The sequence below is a fragment of the Thunnus thynnus genome, chromosome 23 (assembly GCF_963924715.1).
Source record: "Thunnus thynnus chromosome 23, fThuThy2.1, whole genome shotgun sequence".
In the NCBI taxonomy this organism is placed as follows: domain Eukaryota; kingdom Metazoa; phylum Chordata; class Actinopteri; order Scombriformes; family Scombridae; genus Thunnus; species Thunnus thynnus.
In genome coordinates, this window is record NC_089539.1 from 26,060,800 (window position 1) to 26,071,742 (window position 10,943).

Below are 10,943 nucleotides of genomic sequence, written 5' to 3' on the forward strand. Positions count from 1 at the left end.
AAAGGCTAATTGCGGACTTCCTGTTGGATTTAGGTCAGGGGTGTCAGTATGTAATTTGTAGGTCTTGATGAGACGAATAATTGAGTTTTGGTTTGATCTCTCTATGACATTCCTACGGGCCGTGGCGGCTATTTTAGTTACATAGGTGGCGCTAGAGAGCACATTTTGGCACTTTGGGAGTTAATTTTTACATGTTATCAAATTTTTCACCAGACCTGATGTGCATGCCAAATTTAGTGAGTTTTTGAGCATGTTTAGGGGGTCAAATTTAGGGTTTAAATGGCATAATAATAAAGAAACAAACAAACAAACACACGCCCTTAGGCCTGTTGTTTTACAGTAGTCCTCTGCCTTTCTGTTGGGCTCGGTCCCTAAAAAGAAATATAATCTAGAAGAGTAACACACAATAACAACAACAACACATCACAACAGGTTGGACCAGTAAACAACAACCAGTTAAAACAACAAGACAGTGAAACATGGATCATTATTTCCTGAAGCTCATAAAAACATTATATCATATTCAGCAAAGATCAGACTGTCGACAACAGTCGGCCAGAAACACCGCTGATAGTCACATGGTCAAACAGTATCTGGGTGTGTTGTTGTCTTGTTGCCACGGTTACGTGTTTCTGCTGACCTCAGCTCCTCCTGCGGTCGTCCACCTGTCACTCCTACCTGCCAGCTCCACACCGCTTCCTGTGACTGATGCATGCTGGGAACGAAATGTCCGTCCAACACACACACACACACACACACACACACTCAGAGCTCACCATCTGTTGATGGATGGTGCGTCAGAGACAAACTGTTATCAGAACATACGACACGTTGTGGGAGTTGAGTTGCAGGTTTTTTTTTTTAACAAATGAATTCTTGTGGTTGAAGCAGACGGTTGATACTCAGATATCCGACTGTAATTAAACTCTGATTTATTGACATTTTCTTCCATCAGAGAATCAGATTTGTTAGTTGTTGTATTCTGATATATCTGAATCCTCCGTTGTTGTCCAGAAACTATTAAAAACACATCAATGAGTCACAATGTTCCTTCATCATGAAGAGTTTGGTCACGTTAGTTTCTGGACAACAACGGAGGAATCAGATATATCAGCTTTGATACACACATTATACTCGTTAGTACATCAGTTCATTGTTGGTTTGGATCCAAACATGAAGACAAATATAGAAAATCAGCAGAATGATCCTTTAACAACATTCATGTCTGATCAATTTAAAGTCAGATCTTCACTCCACCATTTTAACACGATAAATAAATAAATAAATAAATAAATAAATAAATAATTGAATAAATAAAACTCAAATGAACTGATTTTAATATGTGTTTCATTATGATGATCAGCTGTTTCAAGTCTCAGCAGCTGATTTTCATAACAAACTGAAACCAAAGACTCGTTTAAAAATGACAGAAACACTCTGATGAGTTTGGAAATGTGTCTGTAGTGAAAGATTTTTTATGACTGAGGTCGGAGTCTGAAACCTTCTCTGGAGGATCTTTTCATGTTCAAGGTTTCTGTTTGTGTCCTCGTGTTGAAAGAAAGAAAACCTTCAAATAAATCAGGAAGGAAACATTCATGTGGTTTGTTTTATTAACTTCTGTCATTTGGTTTTATATCATTATTTTATAAAGCAGCAGATATAAAGAACATTTCATTAACACTGATGAGTCTTTTACCAGCCGGAAGCATCAACATGTTTAATTAAATGAATTAAATTTAAGCTGCAGACCATTTATACATCCTAAAAAAAGATGTTCAATATCCAGCTTTTATTTTCTAAATTAGAAGAAAACATGCCCAGAAAGATTAATAATAATAATTATTATTATTGTTTACACACAACATACTGTAAACAGGCTGGACTTTAATGAATTAAATGACTGATGTGAGTGTCAGGGAGGTTTTGAATGAAGTTTATTAATGTTTATGATTTCTTTACCTTTTATTCTTAAAATACAGATAAAAACAAATTAAAAAGATTTAAATAAAATGAAGTATGAATGTAAAATGATAAAAAATTAACATTCTACATTTGAACCTGCTGATGTGTGAAATTTGTCATTTCTAAAGAATATTTTTAAAAACTAATAAAATGTTTTTAATCTGTGGTTATTAATATTTTTCTTTCATGAATCTAGAAACCAAAGTTTTACACATTTTATGAAATATTTACTAAACTTTTGAATCATCTCACTGAGTTTTTAAAAACATATTTAAATAAAGAAATGTGTTTAAAAAGATGCAAATGTAACTTTGCAGAAGTTTCCTTCTTGTTTTATGAATCTGATGCAGCAGCTTCGTTCGGTCTGAGAGATTAAACTCAGATTAATGGAGGATTATTTAAAGTCAACCGTCTCTAACAGCTGAGGTCCCCGGTCTGACCAAACATCCACAGACACAAACACACCGGAAACAACTCGACCCACCGACTATAATAGTCTACCACAGCAAGTAACTGGGTGTTTCCCAGGGAGCTACGAGGCAGAGGACCCATGAGGTCCAAACCTAGCATTTCCTTATGGCTCCGGTACCTGGGTCTGTTGGAGCAAGCCAGCCGGTTTCCTAGACTCAGGTTTGTATTTTTGACACACAGTACAGGATTTTACATATTCCGCAACATCTGTCCATATCTTCGGCGAGTATGCAACCTCACGGATCCTTTGCTGGGTCTTATAATGTCCAAAATGTCCAGTCAAAGGATTATCGTGGTATGCCTGTAGGACAACTGAACGAAGTGACTGTGGTACATAAACCTGCTATATGTCACCCTGGTCAGGATGTTTGGTTTTCCTGTAAACTTTATCCTCCAAGATGATGAAACCAGAGTCTACTTCACCGGCAGGTTTGTCATCCTTGACCAGTGCCTGATAAACCTTCTGGATCACTCAACTGGGCTCTCCAGATATCCAGAGAAGCAGAACATCAACAACAACAACAATAGATACATGACTAGCAGCAACAAACAGCAACAGCTGGAGAAGGACAGAAGGACGCCAACATGTCAGCACGGTTTATGGGGTTTCCTGCAGATGAGAAAGCACAAAGAACTCCGGGGAAAAAGTCAAGTTAGTGACATGCATTGATGGAGGAGGAGGAGAGAGGAGCTCAGTGCATCATGGGAAGTCCCCCAGCAGTCTAGGCCTATAGCAGCATAACTAAGGGCTGATCCAAGGCGAGCCTGGTCGGCCCTAACTATAAGCTTTATCAAAAAGGAAAGTTTTAAGCCTACTCTTAAACATAGAGAGGGTGTCTGCACCCCGGACCGAATCTGGTAGATGGTTCCACAGGAGAGGAGCCTGATAGCTGAAGGCTCTGCCTCCCATTCTACTTTTAAAGACTGTAGGAACCACCAGTAAGCCTGGTCAGGATTTGCTCCTTAACAATCTTCTTTTGCAGGGGCAATCGATAGGAGCGCTGAGTAACCACCACGTCATCTTTTAGTTTAATTTTATGTTTCAGCACCGAGGCGCGGCCTGAAGTGGTGGTGCAGACCCGTGGACTGCTGAGCATCAACCCACTGTCTGCAACAGCAGTATGGAGTAGACCGTGTAAGTCATCAGCTTCCGGTAAACACGCTACGTCACACAGATCATCGTCGAAGGCATGATGTTTGATGATGTCACAGCGCTGTGGTTAACATCTGGTAGGTTCAGGGAAACATCCTGGTTTGGGTTAAAACGATCACTTGATAAGTGGTTTATACTTCCTTGAAGTTAGGTAACCTTCGTCGTCATGGCAACGGTAAACACCACAACGTCACATTATCCATCCATCCCCCAACCCGCCTCCTAATGAGGTCCAATCATCTCATCATGTCATCTTACACTGACGTCATCTTCCTCACTTCTCAGGTCGTCATGACTACGGTCGCCAGGTGGCGTAGCTGGGGGTCGTTTTTAGAGTTACACTGTTGAGTTTCCTGTGAGGACGGCTGGATTATTTCGTTGTAGATTTTCTTCCTCTGATCTGATTTGTTTTCTGACCTCAGAGTTTATTAAAGATCAGCTGCTGAACTCCACCTGCACACCTGTCTGTCTGTGTGTGTGTGTGTGTCTGTGTGTGTGTGTGTGTGTGTGTGTGTGTGTGTGATGAGTTATTGACTGTGTGCTGCGGCTGTAATGAAGCATCGCTCTGCAGGTTATTGAGCTGAACAGGTGAGTCACACATGAAGCTCCTCACTGATCTTCTTCATGTCTTCATTAATCCATCTTCAAAGTTCCTTTCAAGTTTTCAGCGAGTTTGTTTTGGATTCATTTCGACGTCTACTTCTAATGAAATCTTTGTTTTCTTTCTTGAGGTTTTCATCCAACATCAAACCAAACTTCTTCTTCTTCTTCTTCTTCTTCTTCTTCTTCTCTCTCAGACACTTTAATCTAAACAGAAACGTAAACTTTCACCTGTGATGGTTTCTGATTTCCATGGTGTGATAAACAGACCCGAGGCTGCTGATTAATCTCCGTGACGAGTTAGTTTGTTTTTGTCTCTGAGTGATGAAGATGAGACAGAGGAGGGGGCTCAGTCAGCCAATCAGAGCCTGAGGAGCTCACCTGCAGCAGGAAGTCAGTTCAAGTTTAATTCAGGTTAATCTGTTTATATGAAGCTTTGATTCACTGTGACGAATGAACCAGTTAACAGGAAGTTTGTGTCCTGCTGTGAAACATGTTTATCTGCTAAAACTTTTATTAAAACCTTCGTTTGAGGAAGTTAAACTTACGTTGTTATGATGTTATTTAAATGTAATTTTACGTTTTAAACAGCAACTATTGCATTAAATAATAAGATTATAAAACGTACTGACGTTTGATATTCAGCTCTAGTTATACAGAGATCAGAGTTTGTGTCTCAAGTTTTGCTTCAAGTCATCATTTTTCAACTTTTTCAGTATTAAAGTGAGACCTCCATCCTCTCTGAACCTGAACCAGAAAAACCTTTGTCAGGGTTTAGTTGTCAGGAGAAACTGCAGGACACATTTGATATAAACGTTCTCCTTGTTACGTTAAAGGGTCCATATTTACTTCCTGTCCTGATGTCGGATGTTAAACGTGGTCAAAGTTTCAAAACTTGAGGTTAATATTTGCCTGCAAGTCAAAAGTCAGGGCTTCAACCTGCTCTGAACAAACTTTGTTTGAGATGTTTTTCAGGTTCTTGATGATGACGTCGGCCGGTCACATGTCCATAAATGTGCATCCAGGATCTTTGTTGCTAAGGTGGTTGCTAAGGTGGTTGCTAAGGTGTTTCCATGTGTTGTTCAGCTCCAACATGTACGGATGGATTTGAGAAGTTGACATTTGGAGTAAAGAAGGAGAAGAAGAAGTGAAATCCTGCTACTATAGTTTGTTTACGTAGCCTCCGGAGCCGGAGGAAGCTTCCTGAAGCTGACCAATCAGAACAGAGCGGGCTCATCAGGAGGCGGGTCTTAAAGAGACAGGAGCTAAAACAGCCTGTTTCAGACAGAGGCTGAACTGAGGGGCTGCATAAAGGACCAGTAGAAGATAAATAAGGAGTTTTTAACTGGAAATCATATAAAGATATTCCAGTAGAGCCCCAGAATATAAATATGTGTCATAAGTGGACACTGGCTTAAGATCATTTTGTTAAATTTCTGTTTACAAGGTAAAGAATGATCTTTAAATGCTTTAAACAGTTTAAAAAGAAGGAGAAATGACCTCAGACATGAGTGAGTTCATCTGTTGAATATAATCTCAGACGTGATCATAGTAAACCTTCATCTTTGGTGAATCGTCAGAACCTAAACTCGTAGCATATTAGCTGTGTTGCTAACATCCAGTTTTACTGAAGCTCCTCTGATGGAGAGACATGATGCTAATAAAACTTTGTGTGCTTTATTTTAACTCTTCAATAAACTCTTACTCAACAAAATGGTGTAAAATGGTGAAAAAATACTAAAAAGAGTAACTGTGACTGACCAGCACTCGCCAAGCTAGCCAGCAGGTTAGCATTTTAGCTACAAATATTTCACCAACTAGCCCTGTGAGTCATCACTACGTCACCAAGCTTATTAAATTTTACTAATTCAGTTTTATATTGAATTCTCAGCGACACGTTAATGTAATTTTCAGACATTAACAGTCAGTCGGTCTGCTGGAAGAATACAAACAGTCTCAACAACAGGAAGCTTCCCGCTGTGATTCAACCTTCATCCTCAAACAATCATCCAGCATGAAAGTCAGAGCGAACGGGCCGCCGTCATCTGTCCTGAAGGCCACCAGTCAAATGTTTATCTGTCTCAACACTGATGCTCGCGGTTAAATCCTGCACATCTCAATATTGTGGTTTCTCCAGAACTTCTGAAATTAAATTTGGGGATTAAAGGAGGAAATAGGATTATGATGTTATTTCACAGAGAAATCCCCTGAACAGCGAGCTGCCCGACTGTCAATCAGAGCGGGAAGACTAAAGACAAAAAAACACCGAGAAATAAACTGCAACTCAGAGCTGAGAGGAAGACGACAGGAGAGGAAGAGGAGGAGGAGGAGGAGGAGGAAGACTACAGAGGAGTTTCATTAGTCTGAAGGTGAATCAGAACAAACAGGTGAAGTCTGTTTACTAACCAGGTGGAAATGATTCTGATTGGATGCAGCAGTGTTGCTCCTGTTGTTTGTTCCTGGATGAGAATAAAAATCGTTAAAGAAACAAAGTAAAGAAAAGTTTGAAGAGCAGAAATCTAAAACTAATAGAAGATAAAAAGAGATTTTTCTTTCCTTTACGTTTGTTCGCCTTCTGTTTTCCGTCTGTTCCTGACTTTTTATTATTAATAATATTTAATATCGGAGATGTGAGATTTAACCCGACAACAAGAAGTGAAACTCCTCCTCTTCCTCCTCTTCCTCACTGAGAGTAGATGACTCCAGTGTGATCAGCTGACAGGACGACGATCATCTGATCCTGAACCAGGACCGCAAACCTGATCCTGAACCAGGACCGTAAACCTGATCCTGAATCAGGACCGTAAGTCTGATCCTGAACCAGGACTGTAAATCTGATCCTGAACCAGGACCGTAAACCTGATCCTGAACCAGGACCGTAAACCTGATCCTGAACCAGGACCATAAACCTGATCCTGAACCAGGACCATAAACCTAAAGAAGACGGCAGTGTTGTAATTTTATATCTTCAGTGACAGAACGGAGGCAAGATCAGATGGACCAATCAGAGTGAACGATCAGATGGACCAATCAGAGTGAACGATCAGAGGGACTAATCAGAGTGAACAATCAGATGGACCAATCAGAGGGTTTACAGTAAAATAGGTGGAAACGCTCGCGTCTTATTGGCTGACAGGTCTCTCGGTTCTTCAGTGACGATGATCAGTCTCCTGATTTGTGCAACATGAAGAATAAAAGAAAAACAGAAGGTGAAGAACTTTTCATTTTATATAATTATATTATTCACCTTGAAACTTTAGATTCTTGTTATTTCAGCAGATATAAAAGGACTGAAGTGAGGATGTTTGAGGGTCATGTGACCTCACAGTGATGGATTTTTAAACGTGTGTAAAGAGGCCACTTCACCACAAACAGCCTCTGTGGACTCGGATTGATCCCGGAGAGGTCAAAGGTCAAAGTTTAAGAGTCAATAAGTAGCTGTGAACAGACTCCACACAGTAAATCAGCCACACGCAGATCAATAAATCAAACCTACCCAGGAAACAATAAAAATCCTTCACATTAAAAGCCTCAGAGCGTCACTGTAAACAAACTGCAGAGTTCATGTTTTATTAATCTGGAAGCTTTTTATTCAGGACTTATATTTATTATATATATATATTTATATTTATTTCATATTCAATCAACCAAACTTTATCAGCAGCAACATTCAGAGTCTGATCAATATAAAACGATTTGAGACTCATAAAATAGGTTTTTAAATTTTTAAAAAATGATTTAAAGTGATATAAAAACATTAAATATAAAGAAAACATTGCAGAAGCTTAAAAAAGGAAATTAAATTGATTTAACTTGGTGATTATAGATCATCATGTTATTCATGTCTTTCAAAAGATTATTTCACATTTAAGTTTTATGTGTTTACTATTTTATTCTTCTTGTTCTTTTTTAATGATTGATGATGCAAACAGCAAAGATCCTTCAACAAACCAGCTGGAAACACACTGCAGTCCGTCTACATACTGTAGATCACTTTCAGTCATTGATCTCTTCACTCAGACTTCCTCCTAAATCACTAAACGAGGATTTAATGCAGCTAATTGGACTGAAGACATGACGTGATGTAACGTTTGTCCTGACGGCGGCGCTACAGAGGAAACTAACTAACAGAAACATCATATTTCCATCATGTTTCCCATTGTTTGACCTTTGACCTTTGCTGCGTTCAGCGGGCGGCGTGATGTTTGAGGTGAGATGATGAAATATGATCCAGGAAGTGGAGGTGGAGTCACAGACTGATGTGTTTAAGGTTTGTTAAACTCACAGACGGGATTTTATAACTCAAATGTTTTATCTGTCGTCGTGACGATGACGAGGTAAACGGTCGAATCCGACTCACCTGGTGTTAACGTGCGTCCTGAGTGACCACATGTGATCGGATCTCACTTCCCCCGCTCTATATGCACCGTACAATAAACACCGACGACATTTCGTTCGTTATTCGTCCAAAGCTGTTCAGAGAGAGAGCAAGAGAGAGAGCAAGAGAGAGAGAGAGCGAGCAAGAAAGAGAGAGCGAGAGAGAGAGCAAGAGAGAGAGAAAGAGAGAGAGAGCGAGCAAGAGAGAGAGAAAGAGAGAGCGAGAGCGAGAGAGAGAGAGAGAGCAAGAGAGAGAGAGCGAGCAAGAGAGAGAGAGCGAGAGAGAGAGCAAGAGAGAGAGAGAGAGAGAGAGAGAGAGCGAGAGCGAGAGAGAGAGAGAGCGAGAGAGAGAGATTCAGCGATCTCGCAGCTGCGTCTCTCCGTTCAGAGACACTGTGCACATTTAAGCGTGAGATACATCAGCATAACTTCATTGATTATTTAAATCTCCGACACGCCGACAGGATCTAATGTTAGTTAATGTTCTTCTTCACATCCAACAGATCAGCTGTTAAACACACAGTCCAGGTTCATAATGTTTGGAGTGAAGCAGCGTCCTGATAAATCCTGAACTCATCATGTCGAGCTGCAAAACTAAAAACTGTCGTCATCAACTTGACAGGAAACTATCCCGCAACGTTCAGCTTCTGAAATAAAAGTTAATGGTTTCATTTCTATTTTAACTGTCGATTTGAAGAAGGAAACTGGTTAGAGGAACGTGTGTCCAGTCTGCTGGAACATAGAGGACATCAGGCGTCCTTCCATGTGTCCCAGGATGCATTGCGTTTACACTACTAAAGAACGTGGCCACACGCGGTCCGGACCACCTCACCGAACGTGGTCTGAGTGATCGGATCTCAACTGCTCGGGTGTGTTTACACCTGTATTTACAGCTGCTGTGCACTAGTGATCGGATCACCTGAGACGGATGTTGTTGCCAGGAGTAACCAGGAACCATGATGGCGGCTTGTGTTTCAGTGAGTCTCCTCCCTCAGCGTAAACACACATTTAATCTGAACAAGGCTTTAATGACGTCGTCTCGTTGTTTCTTCTTCTGCAGCGGTTTAATGGCACCAAACAGAAACAAACATTCATTATAAACTTGAGTTACATTTGGATGTTTTTCCTTCACTTTTACACTTTTTGAGGTTTAATGTTCGTCTGTGTTTAGAGCAGAAACACAAAAATGTAATTTTTTAGCTTTTATATCATAAAAAATGGACAGAATGAGCCTTTTAAATAATAAAACCAGTCTTTGACATGAACATCTTCTCTGATTCTTTCATCGTCGTCTCTGTGGAACATGGTGAAGGAGCAGAAACGTGTTTCTGAACAAACAGCAGCAGAGACGATAATGAGTCATGAAGTCTGAGAAAAGAAACAAAAGAAACACAGTGAAGCTGCTCGTCCCACAAGCTTCTCCTCACACAAAGGCTGCCGTCAGAGGTGTGAAGGCGACTCCGGGATCTTAATTAACGTTGAGCGGCAGCAGATTCAGCCGACACCTTCTCATTCCTACGCTAAATATAGAGGAGAAGAAGAAGAAGAAGCGGGAGGAAGAGGAGGAGGAGGAGGAGGAGGAGAGGCTCTGAAAAGCACTAAAAGCTGCTCTGTGTGTCGTCAATAAACCTATTTATGTTCTGTTCATCAACACACACACACACACACACACACACACACACACTGCTGTTTGTGTATGTGTGTGTGTGTGTGTGTGTGTGTGTGTGTGTGTTTCCACGTCCCACGTCTCCTCCTGCGTTCCCACAATCCTTTGTTGCGGCTGACAGATGGTGATAATCAGTATTGTCCCCTGGAGACGAGAAGACGACACACATCAACCATCAACACACACACACACACACACACACACACACACACACACACACACATCAACCATCAACACACACACAACAAACACACACACACACATACACACATCAACCATCAACACACACACACACAAACACACACACACACACACACACACATCAACCATCAACACACACACACACACACACACACACACACACACACATCAACCATCAACACACACACAAGCTAACAAACTAACACACAAACACACATCAGCCACACACACACAATAACACAACACATCATTACACAAACACACAAACACTAAAAAACACTAAAAAACACATAAACTATATGACCATCAACACACAAAACAAACACATAAACACAACAAAACGCACAAACACACATCAACCAACAACACAACAATCAATGCACAAAAACACACAAACATCAACACACAACAAACAAACATAAAAACACGCTAAATGCTAAATGCTAACATCGGCATGCTAACCTGTTTACCTTCAGTCAGCTGATGTAAACAACCTGGTCTCTAATCAGCGGG